The 16,212-nt window shown below is 40.4% G+C and overlaps 1 long non-coding RNA gene across 1 annotated transcript in view; it reads right to left on the reverse strand.

The window, feature by feature from the left end:
* The window catches only part of LOC103003139 (uncharacterized), a 204,048-nt gene that overhangs the window by 150,052 nt on the left and 37,784 nt on the right, over window positions 1-16,212 (reverse strand). The window contains exon 2 of the long non-coding RNA XR_449624.2: window positions 13,583-13,788. This is a non-coding gene — a long non-coding RNA (uncharacterized LOC103003139). The remainder of the gene's footprint in view (window positions 1-13,582; window positions 13,789-16,212) is intronic.

Raw genomic sequence — 16,212 nt, forward strand, 5'->3', positions numbered from 1 at the left:
AGGAGGGCAGAGATGAAATCCTGAGGTCGACGATAGTTTTGGTGTCTGGACTTGGGGAAAATTTTTCAGGGTTTTATGGAGAATTAGCTTTCATACTAAACTTTATTAAATTCTGTCCCTGAATTCTTTCCCCTTTGGAAGGACTCTTCAGTCATTAAGCCTGGAGAACAGCCCACATCGGATGAATTCCAAATAAAATGTAGTGGAGGGTCTGGAATCCTCTGAGCACAGAAAACAGAAGTCCCATTAAACGTGTAGAGACGCTCACAACGAAGCCCGACTCACTTACACCCCAAGAACGGAGAGACCGACTGGGGTGAGGCCTGGTCAGGGGTCTCACGGGCAAGCGCAAAGACGGCAAACACCATTCTCCCTCGTGACATTTTCTTTGGCCAATTGCGAAGGGAAAATCACTTGGAAATGCCGATTAGCCTCACTTCTTTTTGCCCGTTTTAATTCCTTTTCCCTTATCAAATCAAGATCTGTGACAGCTTAATCCCAACTCAAATGCTGGGTCAAATATTTAGAAGCTAAAAATGGTTTAAAAAAAAAAAAAAAAAGACTGAGTGAAACCCTAGCCTGGACCCCAAGTATTTAATTTACCTTGATGTAATAACTGCATTGGTAATACCTTGAAAAAAAGAAAATGACATTCTTGGACAAAAAGAGCAGAGCTCCCCCACTTTCACCCCTATACTCTTTCCAGGAAGCAGAAATAATCAATCCTTAGCTGCCAGCAATAGAGAATGAATTGGGGGCTTTTTTTTTTTCCTTTTGGTCCTATTTTCAAAAACTGTTTTTTCCTTAAACAATAGCGAATTTTACACAGTGAATACACAAACCCTGTATGCTCTTTGCAGGCCCAACCAGCTTGGAAAAAATATATTCTGCAAAGTTTGATTTTAGCACAAGAGAACAATCTAGAAAGTCATCTACAGAGGGGCAGGACTACATGTTTCAGAGCTCCTTGGAGGCAGAATGAAGCAAGAAAAGATTCTTCAGCTAAATCAGTACTGAGCCCCTGGTTCACAATAAATAGTACCTGTTAGGAAGTGCCGTCAACACTCAGACCTACAACTTTTTCACAGTTCAATGTTTCTGGAATTACAATGTGCCTTACAATTACAATGTTCATTTACTTAGTGTAGTAGTGTTTCTTTTCTTCCTGAAAAGCTGTTATTAAACTGAAAGTGAGTCTTGTAATAAGTGACCCTTGAAGATTGAAGAAATTATTTTCTACTATTATTATTAACTAAAGTGAAATGACACAGAAACACATCACACGGGAAAGGACTCTGACTAATGGATTAGTAAATGGACAAATAAGTGACCAGACCATGAAGGCCTTTGAGAGCAATTCTTAGGAATTTGTCTACAATACTTAATGTCTTTGGAGCCAAGGAGTGGCACACCTGGAGACATTTGTAACAGTGATATGGAAGGGAAACAGGAGGAATGAGAGGCTAGAGGAAGGGTGAATAAAGGCAACTGGAAATGTGCTGATGGGAGCCAAGAGAATCTGAGCTAGAGCCATGTCAGTGTCCAGATGGAGAGAGACGGCAAGATTCGAGGGATATCTGGAATGTAGAACTGTCACAATTTGGTCACCCACTGATTGTGGACAACCTGATTTGATTTCCATTTCACACAGACATGGATGTTGAGCTTCCTCAGTTAGCATGCAGACTGAAATGGGAAGAGCCAACTAGGCCTCCAGGCCATGAATCTAGGACATCCTTTGGAAGCCCTGTGCTCTGCAACACACACTAAATCTTTCAGCCATTTAGCCTGGGATGCCTAGAGCACAACAGGTATACCAACACATGCCAACACAGATATACCAACACATGAAGACAGAGAAAAATGGATGCCCATGCAGCAGAGACAAATCTTAAAGGTAGAACTGTTTGTAACACAGGGAGAAGATACATAGAATGATATCCAAACTTCACCAAGGGCACCATCACGTTTGAAGTTCAAGAGGGTTTTAGCTTTCAAGGAATTGATTATATAGGTCTAAACCACAGTAGGAAAACTGATCACTCCATAGATTTTGATGCATTTCAAATAAAATTCAAATTCCTTAGCTCCATATCCAACCACCTTTCTACCTTCCACTGCTTTTTGCACCTGTACCAATAATTGTTAATGACTATCACTTACTGAGCATATACTATATGCCAGACATTTTGCTAAGTACTTTACATTATTTCATTTAATCTTCAGACTAACTTTATATGAATTATCATCATCATCATTATCATCCTCCTCCTCATTTTATATAATAGATGAGGATGCTAAAAGTCTCAGAGATTAACCAAATTGTCTAAAGTCAAGATGTTAGTAAGTGGCAGATCTGAGAATCAAATTCAAGTCTAGCCTGTAACATAGCCAAGTTGCTTCTATAGGACCAACCCTCTCACAGAATACAACTAAAAAACTCTGGGAAATGTTTTAAAACAAATATTTGAAGGCAGTAAAGAGTAATTAAAAGCAAAAAGACACTGGAGGGGAGGGGAGTCAACACTTTGGACAGGCTAAAAGTCCAGCAGAAAGCCCAGTCTTACTAGCTTAAAGAACCAAAGAATAGAGTTTGGGGTGATCCCAGCCACTGCAAAGTGTGGGGCACAATTCCAGGAAAGAGAGATCCAGAGAGAGGGAACCCTAAATTCTATATATAAACCATGCGCAAATCTCTGGCTGAACCCTGCATCATGAATACATGAAGCAGACCCCAGGCAGACCGGCAAAGAATAAAATATTCAACTGGGATTGGAGCTGCCACCCCGTACAGGGGAAGCAATGTCTGCAGTCAGAGTCCAGCCAAGTTAAGTGCCCACTAGAAAAATATTCACAGGGTCCAGGACACAATACAAAATTGATAAACAAAGAAACAGGAAAAAGTGATATATTTTCAAGAGAAAAGGAACTAATGGGGGTCTCTCTCCTTGGTTTATAGATGGCCATTTTCATCCCTGTGTTTTTCACATGGTTTTTCTTCTGTATCCATTTGTGTCCTAACTTCCTTTTCTTATAATGACATCAGTCATATTGGACTAAGGTCCACCCTAATTACCTCATTTAACCTTAATCATTGTTTAAAAAACCCTATCCTCAAATAGAGCCACATTCTGAGGTTAGGACTTCAGCATGTGGCTAAGACTTCAACATAAGAATTTGGAGGGACATACAATGTAGCCCATTACAAAAAGTCTAAAGTCAATGACTCAATGTTCCAACTGAAAAAGAAAAATGTAAGACTAAAGTAAACTTAGAGAGAAGTTAAGGAAAAAATAAAGCTAAGAAAAAAGAAAAAAAAAAGCCAAACAACTGAGAAAATAAACAAAGCCAAAATTGGAGTTTTCAACAAAAAATTGATAAACTCCTAGCAAGACTGGTTGGAAAAAAAAAGAAAGAAAACACCAAGTACTAACATTAGAAATACAAGAGGGATTATCATTATAGATCTTATAGACTTAAAAATGATAGTAATAGAATTTTATAAGCAACATTATCTCAACAAATTTGGCAACTTAAATGAAATGGACAAATTTCTTTACAACTTAACAAAACTGACACAAGAAAAAAACAGAAAATCTGCAGTCACAGACCTATTGAAGAATTAAATTCATCTTCAGAGAACTTCCAACAAACAAAACTCCAGGTCCCTTGTTTCAGTAATGCAATACATTAAACATTTATGGGAAAAAAAACCCACTAATCTTACACAAAGTTTTTTCATAAAATCGAGGAAGAAGGCATACTTCTCAGTTCATTTCATGAGGCCAGCCTCACTGTAATGTAAAACCTAACAAAGATATTACAGAAAAGAATATTATAGACCAAATTCCTTTGACTACAGATGCAAAATTCTTAACAAAATATTATCAAATTGAATCTAACAATGTACATAAAAAGAATATTTCATGTCCAAGTGGAATTTATCTCAGAACTGCAAGATGTTTCAGTATTTAAAAAATAATCAATGCAATTCAACATATAAAGAGAACAGAAGAGAAAAAAACATTTTTAATAGATTCAGACAAAGCATTTGAGAAAATTCAATCCCTCATGATAAAAATTCTCAGCAAACTAGGAGAAGAGACTTTTTTCAATCTCATAAAGGGCATTTATAAAAAATTGATAGGTTAATTCATACTTGTATCACTGAATAGTGAAACAGTAAAAACTTGTCCTCTGAGATTCAGAAATGGTTCATTTCTATTGAGCCATTGTACTAGAAGTCCTAGCCATTGTATACAGTTAAGAAAAAAAAATAAAATGCATAAAGTTCAGATAGCAAGAGGTAAACTGTATCTATTTACAGATGGTGTTACTGTATATGTAGAAAATTGCAAGGCATCTACAAATAACTCTTAAAACAATAATCACAGGATAGATTATTACATAAAAATCAAATGTATTTGTATATACTGGTAGCAAAGAGTTATAAAAAGAAATTAAAATAAAAAGTTAAATTTGCAAAAGTGTAAAGAACATAAAATACTTCAGCATAAGTTCAACAAAGGACAAACAAGACTTCTACACTGAAAACTACAAAATGCTGCTGAGAGAAATTAAAGACGACCTAAATAAATGAAGACCTATATCATGTTCAGGGGTTGAAAGTCCCAAGAGTGTTAAGATATCAACCATCGCCAAGTTGATTCATGGAATCAAGGCAATCACAATGATAATCCCTTCAGTGCTTTGTTTTACAGAAATTGACCAGCTCATTCTAAATTCATATCTAACTGAAGCTTGGAAAAAAATACAAAGTTAGAAGAAATGATACACAACTTTGTAAGAAAAAAAAAAAAGGTCTGCTAGTTTCTTAACCACTAAACATATACCTACAAAAACTGTGAAGTGTTGAAGATTTTACTATACTTCAATCTAATAAATTAGTCTGCCACAGCTTCTTAGATGCTGGCAGAAGTTATGAGACTTGAGTTAGAGAAAAAGAACAGTTTATTAGTCTCAGTTATGGCAGTAGTCAGAGTATCAGCCAGTGTCAGTCCCCAAGCCCTAATCACAGGGTGACATGAAGAGGACCAGGTGACATCTGCACATATGGTGGGCTGGATTCCAGGGGAGGAACCCTTTAGGAAAGACCTTAGGGAACCCAAATCTTTTCCAAAGGAAAGTAAGCCTGCCTGACCCTTGCCCTGGAAGAAGACATTACACTAGACAGTAAACAAAGTTACCTCTTGTTCTAGAGGGAGACACCATATCTTCCAAGACTGTTCACAAATAGAAACATTCTTGATGAAATAGCCTGGAATGAATGCAGTTGGTGCCCCTGCTCGTCAGATCTACAGAAATGTGAGAAATCATGTTGTCTCTCAACATCACCTACCTTACAGACCCAACAATTCTACTCCTAGGCATTTACCCAAGAGAAACAAGAACCTATTCCTTCTAAAACACTTGTACAAGAATGTTCATAGCAGCTTTATTTGTAATAGTCAAAAACTGGAAACAGCTGAGGTGTCCACCAATAGGACAATGGAGACACAAACTGTGGTACATGGTACAAAAGGGGACTCCTTGGCAGTAAAAATGGAATGAAATACCATGCATGCGATAATATGGGTAAGTCTCAAAAGCACTGTACTGAGTGAAAGAAACCTTACACAAAAATGTGCAAACTGTACAACTCCATTCATAAACATTCTAGAACAGGCAAAACTAATTTATAGTGGAAAAAGATCCGAACAATGGTTGCCTCTGGGGGTGTGGGAGCAGGGAATGGTTGGGAAGAGTCATGAGGGAATTTTCTAGGGTGACAGGAATGTTTTATATCTTGATAGAGCATTGGGTTACACATATATCAAAACTCACTGAATGGGACACTTAAGATTTGTGCATTTCATTGTATGTAAATTTCATCTTGAAAGGAAAAATTTTTGAAGAACCACAAATATTAAACTCTAGTTAATGGCATGCATCCAAAGGATTTAGGCGAGACGGGACTGACGTCTGCAATTTACTGTGAAACGCATTAAAAAAAATAGATTGATGGGTGGATAGACAGATAAATGGTAAAACAACTATAGTAAACTGTGAATTGTAGAATCTAGTGATGTGTTCACTGTAAAATTATTTAACCTTTTCTGTATGCTTGAAATTTTTCATAATAAATTCCTGGGGAAAAAAATAAAACATCAGAAACCAAGAGAGAGAGGAGAAAAAAAAAGACCTCAAGTCTGTTTGACTCCATAACCCAATCTCTCAACTATTACATGTTGTTTCTTCCTTATGAATTAAACTAAGCCAAGCTGCTCTTCTTACCCCATCAACCCCACATTTTCTCACCTCCTTGCCTGTGTCTATGCTGTTTCCCTACCTGTGAAACTCATTACCACTAATTTTTCATGAGCGATCCCTACTAAATTTATTAGCAGAAAATCCATTCTCTTCTTCCTTTCAGCAATTCCTTCCTTTACATTGTCCAAGAACCTCAGGAACTTTTATAGTCCAGAAGGGTGTCAATCTGATTTCCCACCCAAGCAGACAGAGAACTAGGGACTGATCAGTCTTCTATGACCATGTTGCCATTGAAGACTGGTCCTACAGGTCCAACGCTTGGCTGCTATGGCAACTCACTGTGGTCACTGAAGTTCTTTGGAGCAGGATGATCTTAGTTACTCAGGATTAAGCTCTGAAATGCTTAGGTTTGCAAGATGGAACTCAGAGCCTGAGTTTTTAGGCTTATTTGAAGTCTAATCCCTCCCAGCAGCACTGAGTCAGGATGGCTTATGATACCTGCCAGCTCTTGGCCCCAGAACTGCTGTCTATTTTCTGTCAAGGGTGATAGCAGTTTTCCTATACACCTTCAAAACACAAAGAATCTGATTACACTCTTTTCCCCAAACTGTGGGTCTATATATCATACTTCTAAGTGAGTAATAATAACCACAGTACTACTAGTATTAATAATAATAATAATAGTAATAATGGTTCTTGGTGACTCAAAAGTGATTTACTCTTCCAGAGAAACTTTCCAAGTGATTGTGAGATTCTCATACCCACCCCAAGTAGGGGGAATTGGAGGGACAGGGAGAACAGAGGTGTGTGGGACGTACTACCTTCAAGGATTCTAAAAGCAATATTATTCACCTCTCAGGCTGAAAAGTAAATTTAAAACACAATGTTAGTCTCTGATGGAGTATTCCACTACTTATACATATAAGTACTTTCACACGTTGATGTTATGGTGATTAGTAAAATACAAATTAATTTAAAGGCATTGCTAATTTATAGTGACTTCTGTCATTTCCTATTTCTCAATAAATAGGTATCAAAAGGCCAGCAACTGTCATGCATGTGTGTGGAGGTGAGGAGGAGGGATAACGATGCAAATTTTAGGATATTAGGATAGTGTTTACACTCAAAACGTTTGTGCCATTCACCAAATAGGATTCCTCTTATTTCACCTCATATTGTTATCTCCTTATTATTTTTTGAGCCTCTTCCATGTGCCAGGCAGCGTACTTAGGTGCTCTACCTACTGTGATGAGAAAGACACTTCCCCTGACTTCAAGAATCCCAAAGGCCAGCTGGGGCAGCCACGAATTAGCCATCACAGTATGAGAGGTTAGCGCCACTGTAGGGAAGGACAGAGTGCTAAGGGTACCTAACTAACCAGAGGAGCCTCCAGCAAGACTTCGCAAAGAGGGCTATGTTTAAGTTCAGGCTTGAAGGATACGCATGAGTTAGCCAAGCAAAGAAGAGAGGAAAGTATGTTCTGTAGTAGACCGAGGGCAGGGCTTGGGTTATGGCTAGAGACAAGAGGAGGAAAGGAAAGTTGAAAGAGCTGAAAGCAGCCCTATCAAGCTCGGGTGTAGCATCCTATCTGAGGGAAGGGGGGACAGATGAAGTTGGAGAGGTGGACCATAGCCCGATAACAAGGCGCTTTCAGAGCTGCATTAAATTTGAGAAAACTAAGCTGCAGAGACGTACCAAGAAACTTACTCAACGGTATAGAGTAAATGTGGCACAGAAACCAGCCTGCACTCCTGCCTTTCAGGTTTTAAACCCCAAGCTGCCCACTGACTTCCCTGAGACAGGTATAAGGGCACATTTCCCCAGAATGAGGGTGACATGCAGGGGACCCAAACCCAAGCCCGTATCATTGACTAAGCACAAAGAGTAGGCAAGAACGCGTTGGTCCTTATCACCCACCTGGGACCCTCGGGGCTAATTAATCATGCTGACAGCTCCCTGGATGTAGTCAGAGGATTATTTTTTTCCTGAATGCTGCTAGTTTAACCTGAGGCAAGACTTTCCTTCATGACACCAGGACGAAGCCTTGTTGAACATGATGAATGTCTTTTGGAAAAGAATAACATTTTGATAAAGGCCCTTGCAATCAGCCTCCAGGTTAGAACAGTGTGGTTTTCCTTGCTTGTTTTCACAGTCATCTTACAAGAAAGCCAGCTTTATCTCTGGGCTCTGAATCAACTAACCTAGAGAGGGCTTTATGATTAAAAATCAAGTAAATAACTTGCCCTGGTCTCTGACTTTTCATAAATAATTATGGCTGGAGCTGCCATTTAGATTCCAACTTTCTTCCAAAGCCCAGTGTGTACCTCACTATTCCAGTTTCTGACTCCCCAGAAGCCCCTGAGGATCACGATTTGGGTTTCAACTACAAAGAGGGCTCCTCCATTGCCCAGAAAACAGATGTTATACGAGCTTTGGAGGCTTTTTGCTGCATGTTGTTACATTAATCCCAATTTTTCGGCATTAAATGTGACCTTTTTCTCATTCATATAATTCTCCATTTTCTTATTTGAAAAATGCTTCCACATGAAGAGGAAGAAGAGGAAGAGGAAGAATCAAGAAACAGCCATGGAGGGAAGGAGGAAGAAGGTGACTTTCAGGAAGCATTTGGAAACCTACTCATGGGAAGAGGAAGAGTCTCCTTTTGGCTGCATACCAGTGGAGGGGCTGCCCACCCCAGATCTGTGATCTTCCAGGGACCCCCCCGTAGCCTGCATGCCCCTTAGTGGGAGTAGGAGGAGGGGGACCAGGAAGAAGCCCAGTTGGGAAGGTCCCATGAAAGCCAACGTTGGCAGAAGGCGATCTTCATCTCCAGCCCAAACTCTGGGCTCCTAACTGGCTTGCCAACTTACTGCAAATGCAGATTCCAAGGCAGGAGAACAAAAACAGATGTCGGAAGCCAGGGTATGGGGTAGGGTTCTGCAAATCAGCTAGGAAAATAAGGACAAAATGGTGGGTCAAGACTATGAAAGGAGCTTACTTAGAACAGGGACTGCTAGCTTGTTGGTCTACATGAGGGAATCAGCAGGACGTATACTGTATATGCTCACAAGCACATGCCCATACACGTGCACACACACACACAGGTGTAGATAATAGTCCCTAAAATACAACAACCAGCTAATATACACCATGATTAAGGATTGGGTTGAGCCTCTCTTTAATTGTATCTGCCTCCTTTGCCACTTCTGTTTACAAACAATGTACTTATATCAGAGACTATTGCTACTAGTCATTATTAGCACACCTAGATGCATTATGTTTAAGCTTTGAAAGTTAAAAGGGAAACAAGGCCTTATACAGGTATATATTCTTTATCCCAATAATTCCACTTTATACTAAAAATTTATACTAAGGATATAACTGAACATACCCAAAGATTTATCTACAAGAGTATTGCTATAAACTAAACGTTTGTGTTCTCTCAAAACTCTTATGTTGAAACCTAATCCCCAGTGTACGGTATTTGGAGGTTGAGGCCTTTGGGGGGTGATCAGGTCATGAGAGTGGAGCCCTCCTGATGGGATTAGTCCTATAAAAGAGGCCTGAGAGTGCCCTTGCCCCTTACAACATGTGAGGTCGCAAGGAGAAATCAGCAATCTGAAACCCAGAAGAGAGTTCTCATCAGAACCCAACCATACAGGCACCCATATCTTGAAGTTCCAGCCTCCAGAACTAGGAGAAATAAAGTTCTGTTGTTTATAAGCCACCCAGTCTATGGCATTCTGTTATAGCCATTCAAATGGACTAAGACAAAAATTGATGACAAAGTAATTTGTAATAGAAATATCCAACAATACAGGATTAGTTAAATCACGGTACATCATAAAAGTCAAATCTCAAGCTATTAAAAATTACATTGGGGCTTCCCTGGTGGCGCAGTGGTTGAGAATCTGCCTGCCAATGCAGGGGACATGGGTTCGAGCCCTGGTCTGGGAAGATCCCACATGCCACGGAGCAACTAGGCCTGTGAGCCACAATTACTGAGCCTGTGCGTCTGGAGCCTGTGCTCCGAAACAAGAAAGGCCGCGACAGTGAGAGGCCCGCGCACCGCGATGAAGAGTGGCCCCCGCTTGCCGCAACTAGAGAAAGCCCTCGCACAGAAACGAAGACCCAACACAGCCATAAATAATAAATTAATTAATTTTTTAAAAAATTACATTGTTGGAAAATATTAATTCATTTAAGCAGATGAGAAGTATTTATTTGGCACCACCAATATATGAAATATGATAAAGTAGAAAAAACCAGCAGGTTATAAAATGGTAGTCATAATACACTTACATTTTCTTAAAAATTTATAAATACATGTATAAAAATGTCTGAAAGATAGACAGCACAATGTTAGTCAATGTTAGATTGGTGGGGCTATAGATCACTTTTTTAAAAATTTATAATGAACATATATAAATTATGTAGCCAGAAAAAAAAATACAATTTTTTTCAAGTCAATTGTTTTGTTTAACCATACATAATAGACCTGATATGAAAGCCTATAAAGATTTTGACATTTAATGCTGAAGTGTTCTCCAGACAGACTGTCCCAGCTCGCCCAATTCCCCATAACCTTAAACCAGAGGTATCATTATTATTTTTAAATCTGTACCAATTTGATGGGGAGCAAATGAATAGTCACCCCAGTCTTTTAATCTGCTCTTCCTTGATTTTCTCATGAGGTTGAACATGTGTTCATATGACTGTCGACCATGGGTAGGTTCTTTTGTTAACGATAGGTCTGTTCTTTAAGGTTACAGAAACCTCCCCAAACTCAGGCATGCTTAGATTCTGAGCAGCTGACCCCAAGCATCCAGCCCTCCGGTGCTACCTCCCCGCTTCTCCCAGGCATTCGTTAGATCAATGACTTTCAGCCTTGCCTACATATCACAATGACCCGGGGAGCTTTAAAAACACTGAAGCCCGGGTCTTACCTCCAGAGTTGCTGATTTAACTGACCTAGGTGCAGCCTAGGTAACAGGATTTTTTAAAGCTCCCCAGGTCATTCTTTTTGTTGTTGTTGAAGTATAGCTGATTTACAATGTTGTGTTAGTTTCAGGTGTACAGCAAAGTGATTCCATTATATAGATATAGATAAATATAAAAGTTATGCATATATACACACATATGTATATATTCTTTTTCAGATTCTTTTCCATTATAGGTTATTACAAGATATTAAATATAATTCCCCAGGTCATTCTAATGTGCACGAGGCTGAGAACCACAGCTTCACAGAGGCTCTGCTAATGGCGTTCTAATGAGCATACTGAGATGCTGGAAAATGCCTTCCATTAGCATCTACACCTGCAGTGAAGAGCAGGGCGATGAAGATGCATACAAAAGACAGAGATAAGGAGGGAAACAAATAGATTCATCTCCAGCGTCATCTCATTCTTTTAACATATTGGCTCAATAAATATTTGAGCATCTACTAGGACAGTAATAACGGTGCACATTTATTGAACATTTATTATGGGTCAGGCTCTCTTCTAAGCCCTTTACATATATGCCTTCAATAATCCTAGGAGGCAAGTACTCATCTTATATAGGTGAGGAAACTGAGGCACAGAGAGGTTAAGTTATTTGCTAACAGTCACATAGCGATTAAGGAGTAGAGGCAGGATTCGAACACAAACAAGTTAGCTCTGACGTTCATGTCATAACACCACATACCAGATGCTGCAAAGGCAGCTGGTACGTCATAGTACAAAACAAAACAGTTAACAGTTCCTGTTATATGTCTTAAAGTTTAGTGGAGGATTAGAGAGTAAATGAATAAACACACAAGATCTGAAGGAAAAGCACAAAACGCTATAAAAGAATATAACCGTATACTCATGTTCAAAGCAGCATCATTCACAATAACAAATGTAATATAAAAGATGGAAGCAACCCAAGTGTCCATCCACAGATGAATGGATAAAGAAAATGTGGTATACATATACAAAGGAACATTATTCAGCCTTAAAATGGAAGGAAATACTGACACATGGTACGACACAGATGAATCTCGAAGACACTATGCTAAGTGAAAAAAGCCAGTCACAAAAGGACAAATACTGTATGATTCCACTTATATGAGGAATAGAGTAGTCAAATTCTTAAAGACAGAAAGTATAACGGTGGTTATCAGGTGCTTGAGAGAAGGGAATGGTGAGTTTTTGTTTAATAAGTACAGAGATTCCATTTTGGAAGATGAAAAAAAGTTCTGGAGATGGATGGTGACAACAGTTGCTCCAGAATGCGAATGTACTTAATGCCACTGAACTATACACTTAAAAACAGTTAAGATGGTAAATGTTTATGTTCTGTATCTTTTACCACAATTTTTAAAAATAAAAATAAAATTTTTTAATTATAAAGACTATAACCAGACACACCAAATTTGGTTGGGGAGGGGAGTCAAGGAAAGTCTGTTTCAGGAGGTAACATTTAAAGTGAGACTTGGGGATCAAAGGATCAGTTACTAGAAGAGTAGAGAGAGGTTATTCTGAACAGAAGGAACAGTATATGCAAGGGCTCTGGGGCAGTAAGAATGGTGGGGGGAACCTAGTGAGTGAGGGCAGCAAGGTGTGAGGTGAGGCCATGCAGGGCTTCTCAGTCCACAACAAAGAGCTTGGAATTTATTCTAAATACTTTGGGAAGTCAGAGATGGATACTGAACAGGGCCATGGCACAATTTAACAAGATTTGGGGTTTTTTTTTTCTTTTCAGTTTAAATAAATTGTGTTAAAAAGAATCTACCGATTGTTAAAAAAATAAAAGAGGTAAAATTAAAAAAAAAAATTTTTTAAGGCTTGCTTTATGTTCTTTAAAGCTCTAGCCATCTGCCCTAGGAGAGTGACTTGGAGGAGGACAAGTTAGAAAGCAATCACCACAGTATCAGTGTAGATGATGTCACATTTGGACTGAGAAAAGTGAGGTTCAGAGAGGTTAAGTAACTTTGCAGCGTCACACAGCTCTCAGAACTCAGAACCAAGGTCTCCAACTCCAACACGTGCATTGCTTACACTTTGCAGATTTTAAAAAAGGAAAGAAATCAGAATACACAAGAAAGAAGATACATCATAGTTCAGACCCTCTTGAGAGAGAAGCACCATTCCATTCCACTGCTCCTCCACAGATATTTTGTACTTATAGATGCAAAACCAAGCAATCTGACCATAAAATGGGGTGGAGAAGGAGAGAGACACACAGAGAGATGGAAAAGCAGAAAATGAGAAAGGAAAAATTTAACACTTACTCCTCTGGTTGATGTCCTCTCTGAGCCAGACAGCCGCACCTTTACTAGACTCACCTGGGGTGCCAGCAGCCAGTTAAGATCCGAGAGCCAGAGTCCAGAGGCTGCCCAAGGAGCCATTTGAGGCTATGCACGTGCTGGGGCAAACTAACCCAGGAAGAGTTCTGAGGCCCACTGGCAGCTTCTCCGTGGAGGACAGCAGGCAGCAGGGCAAACTTTTAAAACTTGGGGGGGTCTTCGGGGTGCTGGGGCGTCATTAATTGCTTGAAAAACAAGAATGAGAATCACAAAAAGGATTAGTGAATACATCTGTGGAAAAAAAAAAACCAAAAACCCCTGGCAGTGCTGAGTCCCCTGTCCTGGGATGAGGTCATGTACCAACAAACACAGAGCAAAACCTCAACTTACTGCAACCCAACGGTCAGAAACCCTTGATCACTGGGCTCATTTGCCATCCTCTACATGAAGGAGAAAAGGCAAATCCTTTAAAATATAATAATTTGGGTTAGAAATTTATCTCAAACAACTTCCAGGGGCTCTACTTAGCTAAAGGTCCAACATAGAATCAGAGAGGTTACAGCTGAAAGAGACTCCAGCAAGGGTCCCTGTACAACTCCTTCATCTCAGAGGCAAGAAACTGCAGCATGGGGAAAGGAAGTGACTTGTCCAAGGTCACATCATTTCCTACTGCCCAGGCCATCCAGGGCTCCTTCTAACACTCTCTATGCCACTCCACTCCGCCCCTGCATCTGACCCGTAGTCCTATGAAACAGCAAAAACACTGACCTACACCTGACACCAAGGTAATCATCGGGTAGATCCATTAAACCTGTAACCGGCCTTCTCTGATCCAGCTTGCTTTGTTTCTACAAAATCCTGCTCGTCCTCCAAGCCTCACATGGCCTAAACAAGATGTTTGCCCAAGTTGTTTTACAGAAATTCGAAGTCAGCGGCGTCCAGTTCCAACTCGAGCTGGTTAAAACGAGTGGAGACGCCCAACCCACCAACTGGGCATGCGTGAATGTCTGTCAGGTGACCTTTTGACGTCAGAGGGCCCAAAACTCCGCCCTAAGAGCGTGAACTCTGTCCCAGGAAGAAGCGTGTAGCTTAGTTGCGCCTGCGCAGAACCACAGACGACTGTAACTTTACTTCTGATCAGCTTTCCCCACGCTCCCCACGCCTCAGCTCTATCCATAAATACCCCCTAAATCTACCGCCGCCTTCCTGCAGGTGCGCTGGAGATCTGTGCTCCCGTCTCCTCGCTTGGCTGCCCGGTGAACTGAGCCCTTTCTGTGTTGCAAAGCTCAGCATCTCTGCGTTAGGCTTGCTGCGTGGGGGGCAAATGAACCGAGTTCCGTAACGTGCCCATGCAGCTCCCCACTGTATAAGATATTCTCTTCGTTTATTTTTCTTAGCTCTCTTGTAGAGGCAGCGGGGCTGATAGGACAGGATTGTGCCCTCACTTGTCTTGGCGGGAGTTCTATTGGGTTGGCCAAGAAGTTCGCTGGGTTTTTCCGTAAGATGGCTCTAATAGTGCTTTGTCTTGAACTTCATTCGAAACAATTTTACTAGATTGTATTGTGACAGGTGTCATATAAGCATGCATTAAAAAAAAAAAAAAATTATCAGCTTACCGAGTGACCCTTGGAGGTTTGGGCTCTGTTCTGCTGAGAAAAGGAGGAATATTGCAGTGGAAGATATTTGGGCTGCAGTGGTGGATACTGAGATAATGCCCTGATTATCAGTCTGCTTGCCACAGCATAGGTGGCCCATAAGTAATAGGAAGGCCAGGAAAACTTTCCACAAGGATGGCTGAAAATATTTCTGATTAACCCCTAATCAGGAAAAAAATTGGATCAGGAGAACGCCCTTTGGGTTATCTGAGATTGTGCTGTAAATACGAGATTTTCACTCATTTCGGGTTGTGGGTGGGGAACCAAGGAAGATACAACCCTTCTGTGGCCCAAACTGACACACTGAACACTTTCAAGCATGAGAAAAGTTGGAATTCAGCAAGGGCATTTTGACAGCACTGAAATTTATGTCTGCCTGGGAGGAGATAGTACCCCACATTTTTAAACAGTTTTGGTCAGGGGAGAAAAATGTAAAATTGGTCGCTAGCTAATGAGGCCTGATCATCCTTTTATGGTGCCCTAGTATGCAATTAAGGTTAGCTTCGTGTAAACTGCCAGCACACTCAGACTTTTAACAGCCTTATGTATGTCAGGAAGGAAAATAAATAGTCAGCTGTTTGTCTTTATGTGGGGAAATTATTGAGATAAACAGCTTGGGCCTGACAGGTGTGACTTCTTGCGGCTTAATGTGATGGATTTGCCAGTGGCAGCTGGAGCTGATAGCACCAAACTGTTGATAGAAGAAAAACACTGTGAAGATTCTGACAATTATATAAGTGCCAGAGCCAGGCAGGGTCTGGTGTTTGACTGTGAAGCGCTCAGACTTTCAGGGTTTGGGAGTGGGGAAGGAACAAGAATGCAGAGATAGACTTGTTCTGCAGAGTAGGTGGAATCCTCGAACTCCAGAGGAACTTAAGCCTCTAGGACAGGGAGGCCTAGAAAAGTCTAGTGACTACCCAGCTGTTCAGAATTGGGCCCGGAGTCTCCCGGCCCCTGCTACTTGTTACCAAACTTGGGTCATTTGCAAGCAGTGAAGTTAATTTACTGACACAG

This window comes from Balaenoptera acutorostrata, chromosome 11 (genome assembly GCF_949987535.1).
Source record: "Balaenoptera acutorostrata chromosome 11, mBalAcu1.1, whole genome shotgun sequence".
Taxonomy (NCBI): Eukaryota; Metazoa; Chordata; class Mammalia; order Artiodactyla; family Balaenopteridae; genus Balaenoptera; species Balaenoptera acutorostrata.